Here is an 18,544-nt window from a genome sequence, read left to right as displayed (position 1 = left end):
CTAACTAATGAAAATATTAGGGGCACAGTGGGAGATAAACCAAATTTATGTTTCAGGAATAGTTTATCTTTGAAAAGAAGGTTAAGTTATGGACCTAGCAAAATGACAATTTTTGGTGGTCAGTCTTTCTTTTGGTTTATGGTATTTTAAACTTGTATCCATCCTTGTGAATTCAGAAATGTGAACTGTTTTTCTCAAACTTGCTAATGGGTTTGCCTTAGTCAAGTACAAAAAAGTTATTTTGAAGCATACCTTACTCATTTCTTTTAATGGTTGATAATGAGCATGGTTACATGTGCTTTCAATAAATGTTAACAATGAACTTTTAGTCAATAACTAAAATATCTGAAAAAGGAGCTGGTTAAAGTCCATTATCAGTGTAACATTTAAAATAAATACACAGCAAATGATCCATCATGGCAGAATATGGGTAGTACCTATATTACTCGTAGACACGGACATTATTGCTGCAGCAAAATTGATCAGCTAGACTCTTATTCTGGGGAGAAATATATGAATTGGCCACAACCAAGGCATTCTGCATTGCTGTTATACAGCAAAATATTTTCATAAGAAATGAATTACCTTCAAAAGTAATGCTGTCGTGTAATTTGTATTCATTAGTGATTCTGTCAGTCTACACTTACCTGAGTAAGCATGTGTACTATGGATGCACATGCCCGTACATAGCCACAATGTGGTTTGTGCCACATTTAGTGCACCTGCTGCAAATTACATTTATTTTGGAATTTTTTAGGGTTAAATAGCATGGCAAAGAAATGTACAGCAAATCTGTTTTGCTTTAAACTCGTGTTCCTGTTTATATTGCATTTATTTTTTAGCAGTAAAGATCACCTTACCTGTATCCATCAGGTTAGTATTTATTTATTTATTTATTTATTTATTTATTTATGTCATTTTGATGACTGGGGAGGTCCACTGGGCTCAGGATCCCGTTTTCAGTGGAGGCCCAGGGAGAAAAGCTCCACATTACATAGTAAACATTAAAATACAACAGATAAAATTAAGATTCAAAGATACAGATACATTAAGATACAACAGATAATATTAAGGTTTATGGATACAGGTAAATTGTAATACAGATATATATTTCTCTATACCAGAAGAATGCAAAGTTCCTATAATCACAGCTGCACGGGTAAAAAACACAATCTCCAAAGCCAAGAACACAGCATCCATGGGACCTGACAATATCCCAGGCTGCGTTCTACACAAACTACAGAATGAACTGGCACCCTACCTAAGTACCATGTACAATCATAGCCTCACCTAAGGCTTTGTACCCACTGAATGGCGTACCCACTGAATGGAGCCACGACAGACCCCGGGAACTACCACCCCATTAGCCTGACGAGCCTGGTCTGCAAGGCCATGGAATGTATCATCGTGGAACTTATAAACAAAGACATTGTTAATCTCCAAACTCTGGACCCTACCCAGTTTGGATTTGTAAAAGGCAGACCATGTCTCCTAAACCTGATTGACTTCTTTGAAGCAGTCAACAAAGCCATAGATGAGGGTAAAATGGTTCACACAGCTTATCTAGATCTCGCCAAGGCTTTCAACACCATCCCCACTCTGGAAATATAAATAAGCTCACTAAACTAGGTATAAATCCCTATGTCAGAAGATGGGTTGCCAACTGGCTCATGGACAGAACCCACACTGTGAAAGTAGCGGATTCCAAATCCGACTTCAGACCAGTGACAAGTGGAGTACCACAGGGTTCAGTCCTGGGTCCTCTCCTGTTTGGTATCTACTTCTCTGAAGTGCAGGCTAACACAGAAGGTCTTTGGCTAATACAGTTTGCAGATGACTGCAAACTAGGAGCCAATATCGAAACTCCTAACGATGTGGACAAACTACAAAAGGGCCTCACTGAGACAGATACCTGGTGTCAAAGCCATGGCCTGAAGCTCAATGCCAAAAAGTGTATTGTCATCCTCTTTGGTAAAAGCTCTGTACCCATGAACTACCACATAGCTGGTAGTCTACTTAATGCCAAAAATGTGATAAGAGACCTTGGGACACAGGTGGACAGTAGTCTCTCCTTTGATAATCACATCGCCACAGTGGTCAGGAAATCCTTCTACATGGCTCATCTCATCACAAAAGGATTCTCATCCAGAAAAAAAGAAGTCATTGTTCCCCTCTACTCATCACTCATTAGACCCATTATAGAGTACAATGCCCCTTTTGGTATGTACCTCACAAGACGTCTACAACAGCTGGAAAGACCACAGAAATACCTCACAAAGAGGATTACTGGCATCAAACAGATGCCCTACGCAGACCGTCTCTAAAACTACAGCTTTACTCCATCGCATATCACCTACTCAGGAGTGATCTCTGCCTATCATACAAAGCTATGTCAAACCCAGAGCTGTTGGACATGCTCCACTTAAAAAATCCCAGTCCCTCCAAGCTACACGCTCTAGGGACCTAAACCTTGTCACCACAATAAACAGAACATGCTGGAGGGATAGATTCCTGTCTCAGAGACTTCCCATACTCTGGAACAGACTACCTATCTATGTCAAACAGAGCTCCTCATTAGCACTCTTCAAGAAAAATCTTGATGATTGGATGGGAAATGGGAAATTCACCCCAGGGATCACTTCTGTGGCTCTGCTCGACAGGGGCACAGGAAAATAATTTTCTTGGGTGGCGAAAGCCAGGGTACATTTTGTTGGCTCTGCTTATATAGGCCCTAGGGCCAATAGCCTAGTACCTACCTATGAACCTATGAACCTATGACAGTATGAGGTACAGTGTTACATAGCATGTGAGTCATATATTGACATGGTCGGTTCAAAGGTTACATAGAATCTGAGTCTTGTTATGGCAGAATGGTAGAACAAGCATAAATGTTAGGGGGGATGGGAAAGCAAACTAGTTACAATATTTACATTATATACACAAGACAACAGTAAAGAATAAGTAAAATCCATGGAGCAAAGTTGTTGGAAATAGGAGTAGTATGGAAATACAATTAGTGTAGAGAGAGTAGAATGCTAGGTGGGGAAAGTGCAATTGCACTTCCAATTAGAGAACAAGTAGGAATGGAGTAGGGTTTTGAAGTTGTCAGGGTTTTCTGTCATTCGTAATGAAGGAGGGAGAGAATTCCATTTTTTGGCTAATGAAAAGGACAGGAGGTGCTGTCCAGCAGGTCGCTTTGGTGTGTGGACAGTGATTAGGTTTAGGTGAGCAGATCTAAGTGGCCTGTTAGGAGTGTATGGTCGTAGGATGTTGGATAGTGCAGGACATTTAGAGGGGTTAAATAATAGCTTAATGGCAGTAGTAAGTTGGGGGTAGTCTAGAAGGTTTGAAGTTATAGCCAGTTTAGTGAGTGGAGGGCAGAGCAATGGTAGAAGGAGTGTTTGGCTTTGATGGTGAATTTTGAAATTTTATTATAACAACTTTCCATTTTGGAAGAGATGGAGGCAGATAAGTTAGTTTGTAGAGTGTCACCATACATTAGTGAGGGAAGAAGATAGGCAGTGGCGAGGGTTTGTCTAGTAGAAGGAGAGAGATAGTGGAGGTTTCTGTATAGCAGGCCAAGTTTTTGATGTGTTTTCCTGATGTTTAGTTGAATATGGGTGTCAAATTTTAGGTTTTCATGTATAGTGACCCCAACTAGTTTGGCATAAGGAACAATTTCTATGGTTGAATTGTTATGGCTTCTAATTTGGAAAGAGTTTTTGTCAAGAGGGAAGGATTTTAAAGGGGGGAGTAGTATTTTGGATTTGTTAGCGTTTAGAGATAGGTAGTTTTGGAGCATCCAGTTCTCAGTGGTGGAGAAAGCAGTTTGAGTGTATGATAGAAGTTCTGGGAGGTTGATGGCACAGCAGATTAAAGTGAATTCGTCAGCATACTGTATGATTTTAGTATTTGGGATGGCAGAGTGGAAATCATTGATAAAGATGTTAAATAGTATGGACCAAGAATGGAACCTTGGGGAACTCCAGTGGGGGTAGGAAGGAAGTTTGAGGTGCCTTTCCCCCATTTTACAGCTTGAGAGCTGTCGAATAGGTAACTTAAGAACCAGGATAGGGTGTTGTGTGAGAGGTTGAGGGTAGCAAGGTAGCTAAGGAGATGAGTATGGGAGACAGTATCGAAAGCCTTGAAGAGATCTAGTAGAACTGTTGAAACTATTTTTCAGTGTCGCCGGCATAGTTGACTATATCTAGGAATGTGAGAAGAGCAGTTATAGTGCTATGGCCAGGACAGAAGCCATGTTGGGTTTGAGAGATGAGATGGTTTTTGATAAGGAACACATTAGCTGGATGTGAATGCATTTTCCAATAGTTTTGATACTGGGTAGAGGATGGCGAAAGTTTGAGGTATTATTATTTATGCTACCTTTGTGGAGAGGATATATAAAGAGAGATGTATAAAGACAGCACGCCACAGCTTGGGGACATAAGATTCCTGTATGGATCTGTTGATTAGGATGCTAATGGGGAGGGTGATTCTGTCTGCAGCAATTTGTAAGAATTTAGATGAAATGTTATCTGGGGCATTAGAGCATGGTTTTAGTTTGCTGAGAAGTTTTTTTTTATATATGAGGTAGAGACTGGTTTAAGTTCAAAGGTGGTGGGAGGGTTGGGTTTAGAGGCTGGGGTAGAGTGACTGAACTGTGTGGATGGGTTAATTGGGAAGGTCTTATTTAGTTCAGCTATAGAGTTAGTAAAGAAGGAGTTGAAAAGAGTGGCAATTTCTGGATCAGACCTGGTAGTGTCAGGGCAAGGGTTATTTTTGGTGCCTGGGTTGATAAGTGAGTTAATGGACTTCCAGAATTGTTTGGGGTTTTAGGAGTGGTTGGCTTGGAGTGTCATATAGTAGGATTGTTTGTCTTTGATTATATGTCTTTTAGTAAGGTTGCGGAGTTGCTTATATTGAACATGGGACTCTGGTTGTTTATTGTGCTGAGAAAGTTTCCAGCATTTATCTCTCTGTTGTATAAGTTTTTTAATTTCCCTAGTTAACCATGGGATGGAGTTGGATTTGACTCTTATAATTCATGGTGAAGCTTGGGAATTAAGTACATTTAGGAAAGTAGAGTTAAAGAATTTGATGGCGCTGTCAAGTGGTAGAGTTTTTAGATTGTTCCAGTTAGTTTGTTTGAGGGTGTTAGAGAAAGTTATAGTGTTGAAGTTTGTTAGGTTATGTGTATGTATGTATTGGTGCTGGAGAGGGGGAGACTGGGTTGTTCGGTGGATGAAGGCAGGCAGGTGGTCACTAAAAGAGTCGGGAAGGATGCCTGAGTCTAAGATGTTGTTAGGGTGGGTAGCTAGGATCCAGTTCAGTGTAGATCCTGGAGGATTGATTTTATTAGGTCTAGTGATAGAGTTAGTAAATTGAGTAAAGTTGAATAGATTGATAGATATGGCTGGGCTTAGGTTGTTAATTTTGTTCCAATCTATATTAACATCTCCTAGAATGTAGGTCTCTAGGTTAATGTTAGTCAAGGCCCATTGGAGGATTTCTTCTAGGGTGGTAGTGTTGTTACCTGGGGGAATATAAAGGGATATGATGCAGATACTTTTATGAATATTCATTTGTAGTAAACCTATTACTAGTTCTGCGTTGTAGAACCGGGGAATGGAATTTGGTATGGAATAATGGGGAGTAGCTTAGAGAATATCAAGGCTCCTCCTCCACCTTTTCTATTTAAGTGGTCATATCTAATGGCTTGAAAGCTGGGGGGTAGAATTTCTGAGTCAGAGATGGTAGATTTTAGCCAAGTCTCAGAGATGGCTACAATGCCAGGTAGGTTCTAGTGAAGCCAGGCATGGAAGATAGTTGCTTTATTTCTTAGACTCTGGGCATTGAGAACAACTATTTTAGGCTTTTGAGGTTGGTGGTATTGGTAGTTCTTGGGGGGATGAGGTTGTTAGTAGTACTAGGCCCGGGGTTTGGGTGTATATCACCTGATAGAAATAGGTGGATGAAGAAGGGAGATAGTAGGAGATTTAGTTTGCCTTTTGACTGTTGGGGACAATGGATCAGAGCTTTAGAGAAGTTATGTTTTGTTGAGGTGGTTAAGGTCTTTGGTTTAAAGTAGTGGAGAAGGTTGTGCTGTACTAGTGAGGATGATATGGTATGGAAGTGAGTTGTGGTGGGGGTGAAAAGGGGGCTGGGAGTGGTGAGGTGGGACAGAAAAGAGGGGGGAAGAGGAGTGGAGGTATAAGAGGTAGTATGGTGCAATGGAATTAGAATTAAGAGGGTGATGAAGGGGATTTGTAGGGTTTGTAGGAATGGAGAATGCATAATGTAATGGATTAGTTATGTAAGATAGAGAAGTGTGGGAGGTATAGTATAGGTAGGGTAAAAGAGGGAAAAAGATAAAGGGGGTGTAGGGTGTAGTATAGAGTGTGTGGGGATTGGCCTTTAATTGATGGGTGGAGAAGAGGAGGGGTAGAGTGAGGAGGCCAGTAATTGCAGTGGTGGAGAAATGGGAGTAGTCTACTGGAAGAGATAAAAGTGCGAGTAGTAGGGTTGGGTGGAATTTGGGGGTAGGGTAGGGGAGCAGAGTGAGCCCAAAGGGCGAACGGAGTTGGTAGAGACAAGTGAGTGAAACAGCTCAGGATGAACAATCAGTGGATTGATGATTGCTCAGCTAAGTGAAAGTGCGGATGAGTAGAGAATGATAAAAAGTAGAGTGGTAATGTTCAGAGAAGGAAAGTGGTGTTTACAGAAGAGCAAGAGATATGTGAAAGAATGATAGGAGCAAGGTATAGGCAGCAGAATGTAATAGAAGTAAATTATAGGATAGCAGGAGCAAGGTATAGGCAGCAAAAAGTAGTACAAGTAAATTATAGGGTAGCAGGATAAACTAATGGATGGGACTGGATAAGGGTGCCACCTAGTGGACAGGGAATGTTATTACAGCAGAAGTAAATGTCTGGGAAAGGCTGGTCAAAGACTAGATACTAATTATGAATCAGCTAAAGGAGGCAGCAATAGAGGGACTAAGGGTCTGTAATCTAACTACTGGATACAGAGGAGGGTATGGCTGCTGGCAGTTCTGGCTGAAAGCTAACAATTACAAGCAACAAGACATATACAATACTAAATGTCAGCTTTTCTGCCAGTATTAGGAGAACACATACTTTCTTTCTTCCTTTCTTGGAAGAGCATAGGGATAAGACAGCAGGTGATATGGAAAGGGTCCTTAGATTCCAGATAGTCAAATTCTTAACTTCAAATGGAAGGAAGGCAAGCTGGAGAATTTCTTTCTTCCTTTCTTGGAAGAGCACAGGGATAAGACAGCAGGTGATATGGTAAGGGTCCTTAGATTCCAGATAGTCAAATTCTTAACTTCAAATGGAAGGAAGGCAAGCTGGAGAATTTCTTTCTTCCTTTCTTGGAAAAGCACAGGGATAAGACAGCAGGCGATATGGAAAGGGTCCTTAGATTCCAGATAGTCAAATTCTTAACTTCAAGTGCAAGGAAGGCAAGCTGGAGAGAAAGGTTGAAGACGCTGGGGCCAGGAGTGCACAGCAGCCAGGGATGTCCTAGGTATTAAAGATCAATAATCCCCCCCATCTCATCTTTTAAAACCACTCTGAAAGATTGCCTATCTAAAATATGGCTCTGTTCTTATGCAAAACCAGGCTAAACTACTATATATCCCTAAATGTGAACACGTCCCTTTTCATTCCTTATATCTCCTTATTCTCCCATCTTTACTTACTTCCTTACTTCTGTCAAATTCTCTTCCCTGAATTTCTCTCTAAATATACCTTAAACCTGTTTTTCCCTCACTTCATACTGCAATTCCTATTTGTGTTAGATAGAAACTTCTAAAATTTCTCTAAATATTAAATGGTTGTCATATAACTTGTACCAATTCTTAACCAATGTTTTTGTGTTATAATTTTCTAAATTGCAGATGTTTTTGTTTTATTTTTGAAGATTGTAAAATTATTGTTCTTAAAATTTTTGTAAAAATTTGGAGCTTTTCTCCCAAGGCCTCTTCTGAAAATAGGCTTCTAGCCAGTCAGATTTTCCCAGTAATCAAATGTCAATAAATAAATAAATAATGTATATTTTAGAATTTGCTGTTTGCAGGTAACTAAAATTGAGCCTTTTTATAGATGTGTTTGATACCTACCCTGATTTATGATTCTGTGTGCCTAATGAACTTGTTAGTGGCATACATTACATTTTCTCCCTCCTAAATGAAGAGCATTTCTCAGCAATGGAAAATAAAAATTTGTCCATCAGACAATAATATCTATAAAAGTTCTACCCCCCCCCCCATGGTAAAGCTTCCAGTTGTGTATTACCAGAATATTGCAACAGACACAGTGGAGGAACAAAATACCTTTAAAACGTCAGTATAGGGTTACTGCTGCTTATTTAATAGTGAAAACAATCACTGTCATTTCATAATGTAAAGGGCTAGGGCAGCATATTTTTATGTTTTAATCATATTTTATCTTTTTTTGTCTTGTGAGTTTGAAGAATGGGCTGATGTCAACAGAAAAAGTACAATCACAGCCATGGCAAAATAATTCTTTACTAAGTATGCAAAAAGCAGAAACAGTAAATGCATGTAAGTAGTATATATAACAGTGCAACCAGTAATGTGGATTGTATACTAATACACACGCGGTCCTTTTATCTAATAATCAGAATAAAAATGCTAAATACAAGCTTATGTCATTTGGAGCACAGAAGAATTAAGTGTATTGCAGTCACCACAGGCAGAACAGCTATACATCTCTGAACTGAGTCAGTTTGCATATAATAGAGGATTATGATCAGGTCTACAAGCTTAGACATAGATGCCAAGAAATCTGCCTCTCTAGCATTATTCTTGAGGCGAATCTTGGCATCCACATTGAGAACACACAGTTAGCCGATCATGATCATTATTCTTAGCAATACATGGAGCTTTATCTCCACTACTAGTTACACAAGAAAAAAAAAAAGAGTGTCAAGTGTTTTGCTGGCTTTCAAAGCCGTAAAGCACTTGGCATGCAGCGTCAAAGAGCATAACATGCCTTAGTGAGTGATGTCTGAAAAACAGAGTAACACATTCTCTTATGTTATGTGATGTCAGGGACAGATTACTGGTGCAGATAGCAGACAGAAATCTGTTTTTATTGCTGCCACTGTCATTCGTTGGCCAGTACTAGCAGGTTTAACTGCCTAGTGTAATACCCAATCTCATCAACTGGAGCAGGGGTGCTTAACAGTTGTTACGATCAGGTCTTGCATTATATATGAACTTAACTGGTTTATCTTTTTCCCACTATCGGAGCATAATTACCATGCGCCATGCACTACAAGGCAATATCACATGCACCCTTAGTATGAAGTACTGCACAGAGATATATTGAAATCTTTGTCACATAAATGTGACCAGTTACAGGTGTGGACATGCAGGGTAACATATGGCACACTGCATATTACTTGCATATTCATTTCCTTGAAACACCAATTCTTTTATTTAGAAATACCACCATACCATACAACATAAGGATTACAATATTACATTCTTGCCTGCAACCTGGAAAACCCATGAAGAGGCTATCAAGGAGCTTTTATGCCATAGATATAAGACTAAATTCCAGGTCATCATCCAGGTTATTATGACTACTTTTGAATTATAAAAGGAAACTAACAACTTGAAGTGAAAGTTATCATATTCCAAGACCTGGCAATTGAGCAGAGAAAAATATATTTTTCAGTAAGTTACGGGCTTCTCCTCATTTTAAGGTAAATGTTCCAGTACATTGCCCTTATGATGTGAGTGTTTATCATGAGGCCATAACATGTCAGACTTGGGAGTATTCCTGATAATCGTGTGGGCTGTCAATGAATCTCATCTTGGCAACATACAGTTTGCTTAATACAGCTGTAAATGTTGCAACCTACCAGTATAACTAAGTTCTCATTCACCTTGCATCTGCTTTTTAAAAATATTTTTGTAAACTCTTCAAGTGCTTCATACTGAGCATCTTTAGATGATGAACTAAAACTGCAGTATTCAAAGAGAAATCTAATTAGGGATTTAAATTGTGGTATCTTAGCAGAGGTCTTCTTGGAGGCAATAGATGACAAAATGTCCTATGGATAAAAATCACCTCTTAATAGAAAATATAAACATATTACTTATGACTGGTCCTTATCCATTACTGTAGAATGAAGAATGTCATTGTTAGACAAATGGGGTAGCATGAATTACTCTTGGCAGATTATCAGAACATTTTATTATTGAGATTTTAAGTCATTTGTCCTATAGTAGATTATAACATGCTCCAGCCAAACAGATATTTCCTCAGTCAGTCAATTTTAATACTGTTGCTCATTATATATTCTAATATTCCAAGAACTGCAGCTGTGAAAAATAATATATAATTAAAATTTTAGTACATAATATGACTTTGAAGAAAATATCCCTTAGTGGATAACCATCAAACTATAGTAGGATGAACATAGCTCTTCTGAATGCTCCAAAATCAGTAACATCTGCAGATGCTTCTCTATGTGACCTAGCAGTATATCTGAATCAAGGCCATAGGCCATACCCCGTCCCTTTGAGGAACATATTTTTACAGAATTCTATAAATTTGATGAGGTCAAATTGCTCCTAGCACAATGACTCAGTTCTCTGATTTGAAGATGTTTTGTCCTTCCACATTCATTCTTTGGATTAGATTCCTTTATTAGGCCGGGTATAATTTGGCACTGACTTGAATCTAGCCCAGTTGCATTACATTAGATATAGTATGCACTCGAGCTGCATGAAAGCCTAGCGGAATTTTGAGATATACAGAAGAAAATAAGGACAAATTTTAACACACACATTTTATAATGGACAGCTGATATTCCAATGTGAAAAATAGGATGTTATGTTGGAAACACAGCACAATACATGCCACATGCATTGAGTTAAATTCATTAGCCTATAAATTTCATTTAGCTCTGGGTTATTAGCTTTGTAGTTTAAAAGTTATGTTGCACATATATGTAGCTGTAATATGTCAGTCTATATTGCATATTTTGCTTCTTTTCTTGTCAGTGGACAATGCTGCCACAGATATTTTCATTGCTTCCATATATAGCTCAGTGACTCCATAAACTCTAACAATATTAGAGTTTCAAAGGGGTAGGGCAAATATTGCTGAATATTGTGAATCTCTGTTCAATTAATGTTTCCACAACCCAACTCATGTTCTGTGTACTGTTGTATCTAGTTGCACAGTGTTTGTTTTTAAGACTAGACATCTGTTAATTATTTATTGAATCATTACTAACTGGGTTAGTCCAACATAAGTGCCCTTTTCACACTACAATTCAAGTGCATTTTTACAGCATAAAGTTACAGAGCATAACATCTGCAAAGATTTCAACAAATATTCAACAGATCACATCCATTTCCTTATCTAAAATAAAATTAAACATATACACAGCACACACGTCAAACTCACTTTTCTCTATTATCTATGCTCCTACCTAACAGAATTAAGCAAATTGTGACTTGGGCTTATAGCAGTCTTTTTCCCCTTGAAGATGTGCATTACTTGGGAACAGTATTCAAAAAATTTCCTCTTTGCTGTAATGCTTTTATTTAATTCAGGAAATAGAAGTCATATATTATAGTTATGCATGTGCACTAACAGATTTTGGAACACTGATCGATTTGTTTTTAAAAAGTGTCTGTACATCGGCCTGTCTGTCAAATTGTTAATCTTTGAAGTTACAGTGAGCTGGAGTGACTATAAGCCAATCAGGAAATGCCAGAAGCTGAGGATGGCTCTGATACAAACACTCTAACAGAGAGCAGATGGCATTTTAACTTGAGATCGTGATAGATAATGAAATGCACATGGGCTCTGTAAATAAGAAGAAGATCAACAAATCTTTATGTAAAATTGTAATTGACATGTCTCTTACCAAAAGTTTATTCAATCCCTAGGCTGTGTACCCAGTTAAGTTTAGATCATTATGAGAAATCTCAGTATCCAGTAATCAATTTCTTTCTCAGCTAATTAATGACACTTTAAGGGCATGAACATTTGAAAAGAGTTAATGGAAGAAGTGTTACACAACAATTCATACATCCTTTAGATTGTTCCAGATCTTAAAGTAATGCCAACAGATCATTTAAGGACTGTCTTTTAAAGTTCACAGCTGCATATTACAGGCTTCTCACATTTAACCATTGAAATTTTGCTTTTACCGGTATCAGCTATATAAACAAGACATATGAATATTAAGGATAAGTTTGCTGAAAAAAAATACAAAATGCGGTTAGTTCAAAGGAAGCATAAACACCTACTATATATGCCTGAAAACTGAAGGTAGTGAGACAGTCATCAGAGCCCCTTATATATATAATCCAGTGTGAGACCACACCTGTATAATATGGCCTATAATGAAGCCATTGTCAAGCTAATTGGAACATGGCAGTAGCTCTCACTGTCTTCTTGTTCTGTGACAAAGTCCATGTGTTAAAGACACTACTGCTTGTTAATATTTTTCTTTTGTTATAAACTCTGTTTTTCGCTTGCTTTGGAATTGTGTACAAAAAAGTTGTACTACTGGAGATGCATGGTCATAATACATACATTTCAAGACATAATGCATTACTATCAAAGAGGAAATGGAAATAAATGCACACATGAACAAAAACTCTCAAAGACAGTGGGTTCTGCAAGTAACAGCTATTAGTTTTTCAAAGAATTGCTTCACTAAGAATTCCTTCAACCCATTTAAACATCTGTTTATTTGTGTTTGATTACCAGAGGGTAGTGGACTGAGACCAACTGGAACCATTTCAGCCACAAAAGCATAGCAGTCAAAGTAACAATTATTGCAATAATAGAAATAGAATTAGTTTTAAAGAATAAACAATATGTTCCAAGTAACAGGACAGCAAAGATCAGTTCATTTTAATTAATACAATGCAACTTTATACAGATTCCTTTGAGTAGGCAGTGCTTTTATTTTCTTGGATGTTTTTCTCCTAAAAGTAATCCACATTTCTTTTAATGAATGGGAAATACTAGGTGTAAGGATAGGGACAGAGAACAAACACATGGAAACAGTAAATGGGAGGATGAAATGTAATACTATAGCAATAACCCACGCCTGGGTGTGGGTAATGCTAAATTTACCCACGGTTTGGTTGGTTTACAGTAACTGAGATCAGTGGAAATTGTGTGTTTAATATAGGAATGAAATATAAAGTATAAAGACCAGAGATTGTAATAGGTAGCTTGTTTAAAGCAATGGCAGATGGCTGACCTCTTCTGACTAATAGCTTTTCTCTGAATATGTTGTTTAGTTATTGGAGAGCTGAAGTTGTCACATTTTTATAAGTATTTTTTGGATAAAACATTCCAGGGGATGTCAGAACAGGGGTGAGATGACAAGTCTTCCTGCTTTACCAAGGATGGAAAGCAGTTAGAATGCCATCAGTTACATAATTATTCAAGTCAATTATTTTAGCATTAAATATTGACACCATTAATTGAGATAGCAAGACACCACTCAAAATCAGTATTTTTATCTGCCTTGGACACATGAATCTAGCTCCATCATATTCGTCTATAGCTTCACTATGGTAGAATGTGCAAGACTGCTCCTACCCAATAACCAGTTGAAATGTCAGAAACCACTAGAGAGAGAGTCCCAAAACCCGAAGACTGAATAGCTGAAACAAAAACAGACTTTTATATGTTAACTCTGAGATGATCATTTCTCAGAGTATTCCCTTTTCTCTGTAGTATCTCAGTCTCAGAGTTGGTGTATGTGTGTGCATGTATGTACATATATATATATATATATATATATATATGGTTCTACCTGACATAGTCGAAACCACACAACACCGACAACCACATCACCGACATATTTTATTCATAAACATCAAAACACGACATAACCGACAACTAAATAACCGACTAACCCCACACACCAAACCACGAAACCCCATACACTGCACACACCAACACAAAACAAACAAACACAACACCCCCTCCACAAACAACACACACACAAGCACACAACAGTCCCCATAAGCCCACCAAACCTTACCCTTACCTCAACTCACTAACTCTCCAACTGCGACCTACTCCTCCCTACCCGCCTACTCCCAACTAACTCTCACTTAACTCCTAACCTTCCCCTTAACACCTAACCCACTCCACCACCCTACCACTAACCCCCACCCCCTTAACCTAACCCTAACAACCCACCACCCCTATACCCCTGTAACTAACTCACAACTTTCCTACCCCTATCTGCGCCAACCTACCTTACTTTACCACTTTCCTATCACACTAGACCACCTCTCACACACTCCTGCCTCAACTTGTCATTCCCCCGCTTCCTTCACCTGTCATCCGTCGTGTCGCCATCAGGTGGTCTTCGATTCTGCGTTTTTCGTCCGGTCGTGGTCGTCTTCTTCGTCGTTCTTCGCGTTCTCAGGTATCTGAAGTCAGCTTCGTCTATTTGTCGGTGAGTCACGATCTGAGCTATATACTTATATATGTACATATATATATATATAGGTTCATAGATTCATAGGTAGGTACTAGGCTATTGGCCCTAGGGCCTATATAAGTCTAGCCAAATGATACCCTGGCTTTTGCCACCCAAGAAAATAATTTTCCTGTGCCCCTGTCAAGCAGAGCCACAGAAGTGATCCCCGGCGTGAATTTCTAATCTCCCATCCAATCATCAAGATTTTTCTTGAAGAGTGCTAATGAGGAGCTTTGTTTGATATAGATAGGTAGTTTGTTCCAGAGTATGGGAAGTCTCTGAGACAAGAATCTATCCCTCAAGCATGTTCTGTTTATTGTGGTGACAAGGTTTAGGTCCCTAGAGCATGTAGCTCGGAGGGATTGGGATTTCTTTACATGGAGCATGTCCAACAGCTCTGGGTTTAACATAGCTTTGTATAGATATGGTTCCACTTGAAAACATCAAAAACCCATAACATCTAAATTCATAACATCTAAACCACAACATTTAAAACCCAAAACATCTAAAACTCATAACATCAAATCTCAAAACATTGAATACTACAAAGCAACTATAAATAACATCCCACAGAGGTTTTACTATGTTTATGCAGGGGGGAATGTCCCCCTGCACCCCACACCCCCCATAAATAAAATATACCAACTCCGAGGTCGCATTACAGTGGGGGAATAAGCTAATTTCCTAACCCCACTGTGGTGCGACCTCAAAGTTGGTATATTAATTTACAGGGGGGGTGCAGGGGGGCTTGCCCACCTGCATAAGCGTAGTAAACAGTGTGTGGGATGTTATTTAAAGTTGCTTTGTAGTTTTCAATGTTTTGAGATTCGATGTTGTGAGTTTTAGATGTTTTGGATTTTCAATCATTTGGTCTCGCTGTTTTGAATTGAGATGTTATGGGCTTTTGATCATATGAAGTGGAACCATATATATATATATATATATATATATATATATATATATATATATATATATATATATATATATATATATATATATGTGTGTACATACATGCAGACACATTTTTATTTATATACATATATATATATGTATATATATATATATATATATATATATATATATATATATATATATATAAAGAACACATAGAAGCAAAGTACCAAGACCACATAAACATAAAACAAAAGTGTTTTAATAAAATAATATAATGCAAATACAAGACAAGTACTTTTGGGTAAAACCCTTCTTCAAATCTAAAACTTTGAAATACCAATATCTCTTAAAAACCATCTCTCAACTAATCACATTGAAGATGTAAATAAAACATACAATTCCCTTAAAGATTATAGGTTAAACTAAAAATTCTGCATCCAATCATATCAGTCACATGTTGGCAAATTGTTCGACCTTCATTGGCTAAAAGAAGATGTTAAAAGTGAATAACATACATGTACACCTTATTCATTGGTACTATGTTAAGGCATGAATCAGTCTAAAATCAAAATGCACCTACTGCAGAATAACCATACTTTTACATGAAAAACATGTAATTCTCTACAGCATTATGAGTTAAAGTAAAAAATCTGCTTCTGATCATATCAGTCGTACATTAACAAATTATTCTATCTTCATTAGATTAAAAAAAGATGTTAAATAACCAATGAATAATGTATATATTCTTCTTAGTCATTGGTGCTACACAGAGGAGCAATCCAATTGAAGTCAAGGTCTACCTGTTGCATTACAGGTTAATCTAAAAGATCTGCACCCAATCATATCAATCACAATGAATAACATGCATATACTCCATATTCATTGGCACTATGTTAGGGCATGAACCAGCTGGTACTATGTTAGGGCACAAACCAATCTAAAATAAAAATACACCTATTGTACAATAATCATACTTTCATATGAAAAATGCACCTATTGCATAATAACCATATTTTCATAAGAAAATTATATCATTGTCTAAAGCGTTATGAGTTCAACTAAAAAAATCTGCTTCTGGTCATATCAATTGCACATTAACAAGTTAGTCTATCTTCATTGGTTAAAAGGGGATGTTAAATAATGCATGGATAATTAATGTATGTACACTTCTTATTCATTGGTGCTATACAGAGGAACAATCCAATCAAAATCAAGGTGCACCTGTTGCATTAGAGATTAAACCAAATGATCTACATCTAGTAATATCAATCGCATATAGGCAAATTGTTTGACCTTCATTAGTTAAAAGAAGATATTAAAAGACCAATGAATAACATACATATACTTCTTATACATTGCTGCTGTGTTAATGTACGAAACAATTTAAAATCAAAATACAACTATTGCAGAATAACCATACTTTCATATGAAAAACATATCATTCTCTAAAGCATTAGGAGTTAAACTAAAAAATCTGCTTCTGATCGTATCAAGTCACACATTAACAAGTTATTCTCTCATCATTGGTTAAAAAGGAACACAGCTCACACATTCAGCAAACCAGAAATGAATAGCCAAAACCAATACACGTCCTGTACATATACAAAATTAATCCCCATTGGTTGAAAGAAAACAACCAAACACCAAAGGTTAGACACTAAAAACCATCTATGCCTCGCATAGAGACATGCTAACTAGGAATCAAACCATATTTTAAAGAGTATGTACAGTACCTTAAGTTGCATCATAGCTAGAGATAAATGACTATTTCATATCAGAAAATATATAATATTATGTACATCAAATCACTTATCAAGCATATAACAAATGTAATAATCATACAATGCTCCTTTGAATACAACAACAGCCATCGAATAAAAGCAATATTTTATCATCAGAACTGCTGATCTCAAGAGAAAATGTTCCAAGAGTCACATGCACCACAAATATTGAATGACTTAGCTTATTCACATGAACTACCATTAAAAATAAACACATAAAATATTAAGCAACTCTATCAAATAAAATGATCATCCACAAGAACTATATACTGATTGTTCAAAAATACGCATATTAGAAGCTAAAAGGAACCACATATAAATTATCATTAGATTCATATTTGCATATCAAATGATGGATAAACAACTATAATGAACAGTGGACATTGCCAAATGGACAATGATCCATAGAAAAAAAACACATATACTTGCAATGATTATAACATATTACTTCACCCAATCACCTGTTGGAATATACTTAAAACACTCTATAGTCATCATTACCAAAACAAATAACATAGACCATAAAACACAGGCAATAAACAACCTATCAAATGGAAAAACGTCATAATCAGGACAGCTAATCCCTTAGAACACACAAACCATTTACATAAATATGTCCAACTACTAAACAGAATATTAATGTCAACTCACCAGTGTACTACCAAAAAGACCTATACAAAATCATTTATAAATGGATATAAGCCCATTGCATCTACTCAATATCAGTAGACTTAGCAACACGTAACATTGCCACTAAATATCGATGCAAAAAATTAGCCAAAAATGCTGTGAGATGCAAATATCCAAAAAAGGAGCTTTTTTGATATAAATCTAAGTATAAAGAATCAGTACTGCAAACTAAACAAGGATATACATTTTGAGCCTCAAGAGCAGGAACACACTCAAGCGAATCTGCAGTCTGTGGCTACCACTCCACCCATACAGTATAAGAAGGAATCAGTACTGCAAACTAAACAAGGATATACATTTTGAGCCTCAAGAGCAGGAGCACATTCAAGCAAATCTGCAGTCTGCGGCTACCACTCCACCCATACAGTATAAGAAGGAATCAGTACTGCAAACTAAACAAGGATATACATATTGAGCCTCAAGAGCAGGAGCACACTCAAGCAAATCTGCAGTATGCGGCTACCACTCCACCCATACAATATAAGACAGAATCAGTACTGCAAGCTAAACAAGGATATACATTTTGAGCCTCAAGAGCAGGGTCAGTCCACCCAGGCATTCTACTTGTATGTTTTATGAGAGTGAAGCTATTACATTAGCAGTATTTCTTAGTAGTTCTCAGCTTGCTAATAAAACTGACTGTTGTAGCTTTG

The sequence above is a fragment of the Protopterus annectens genome, chromosome 8.part1 (assembly GCF_019279795.1).
Source record: "Protopterus annectens isolate FY-2018-M chromosome 8.part1, PAN1.0, whole genome shotgun sequence".
Classification (NCBI taxonomy): Eukaryota; Metazoa; Chordata; order Ceratodontiformes; family Protopteridae; genus Protopterus; species Protopterus annectens.
Note: the sequence above shows the minus strand (reverse complement) of the source record.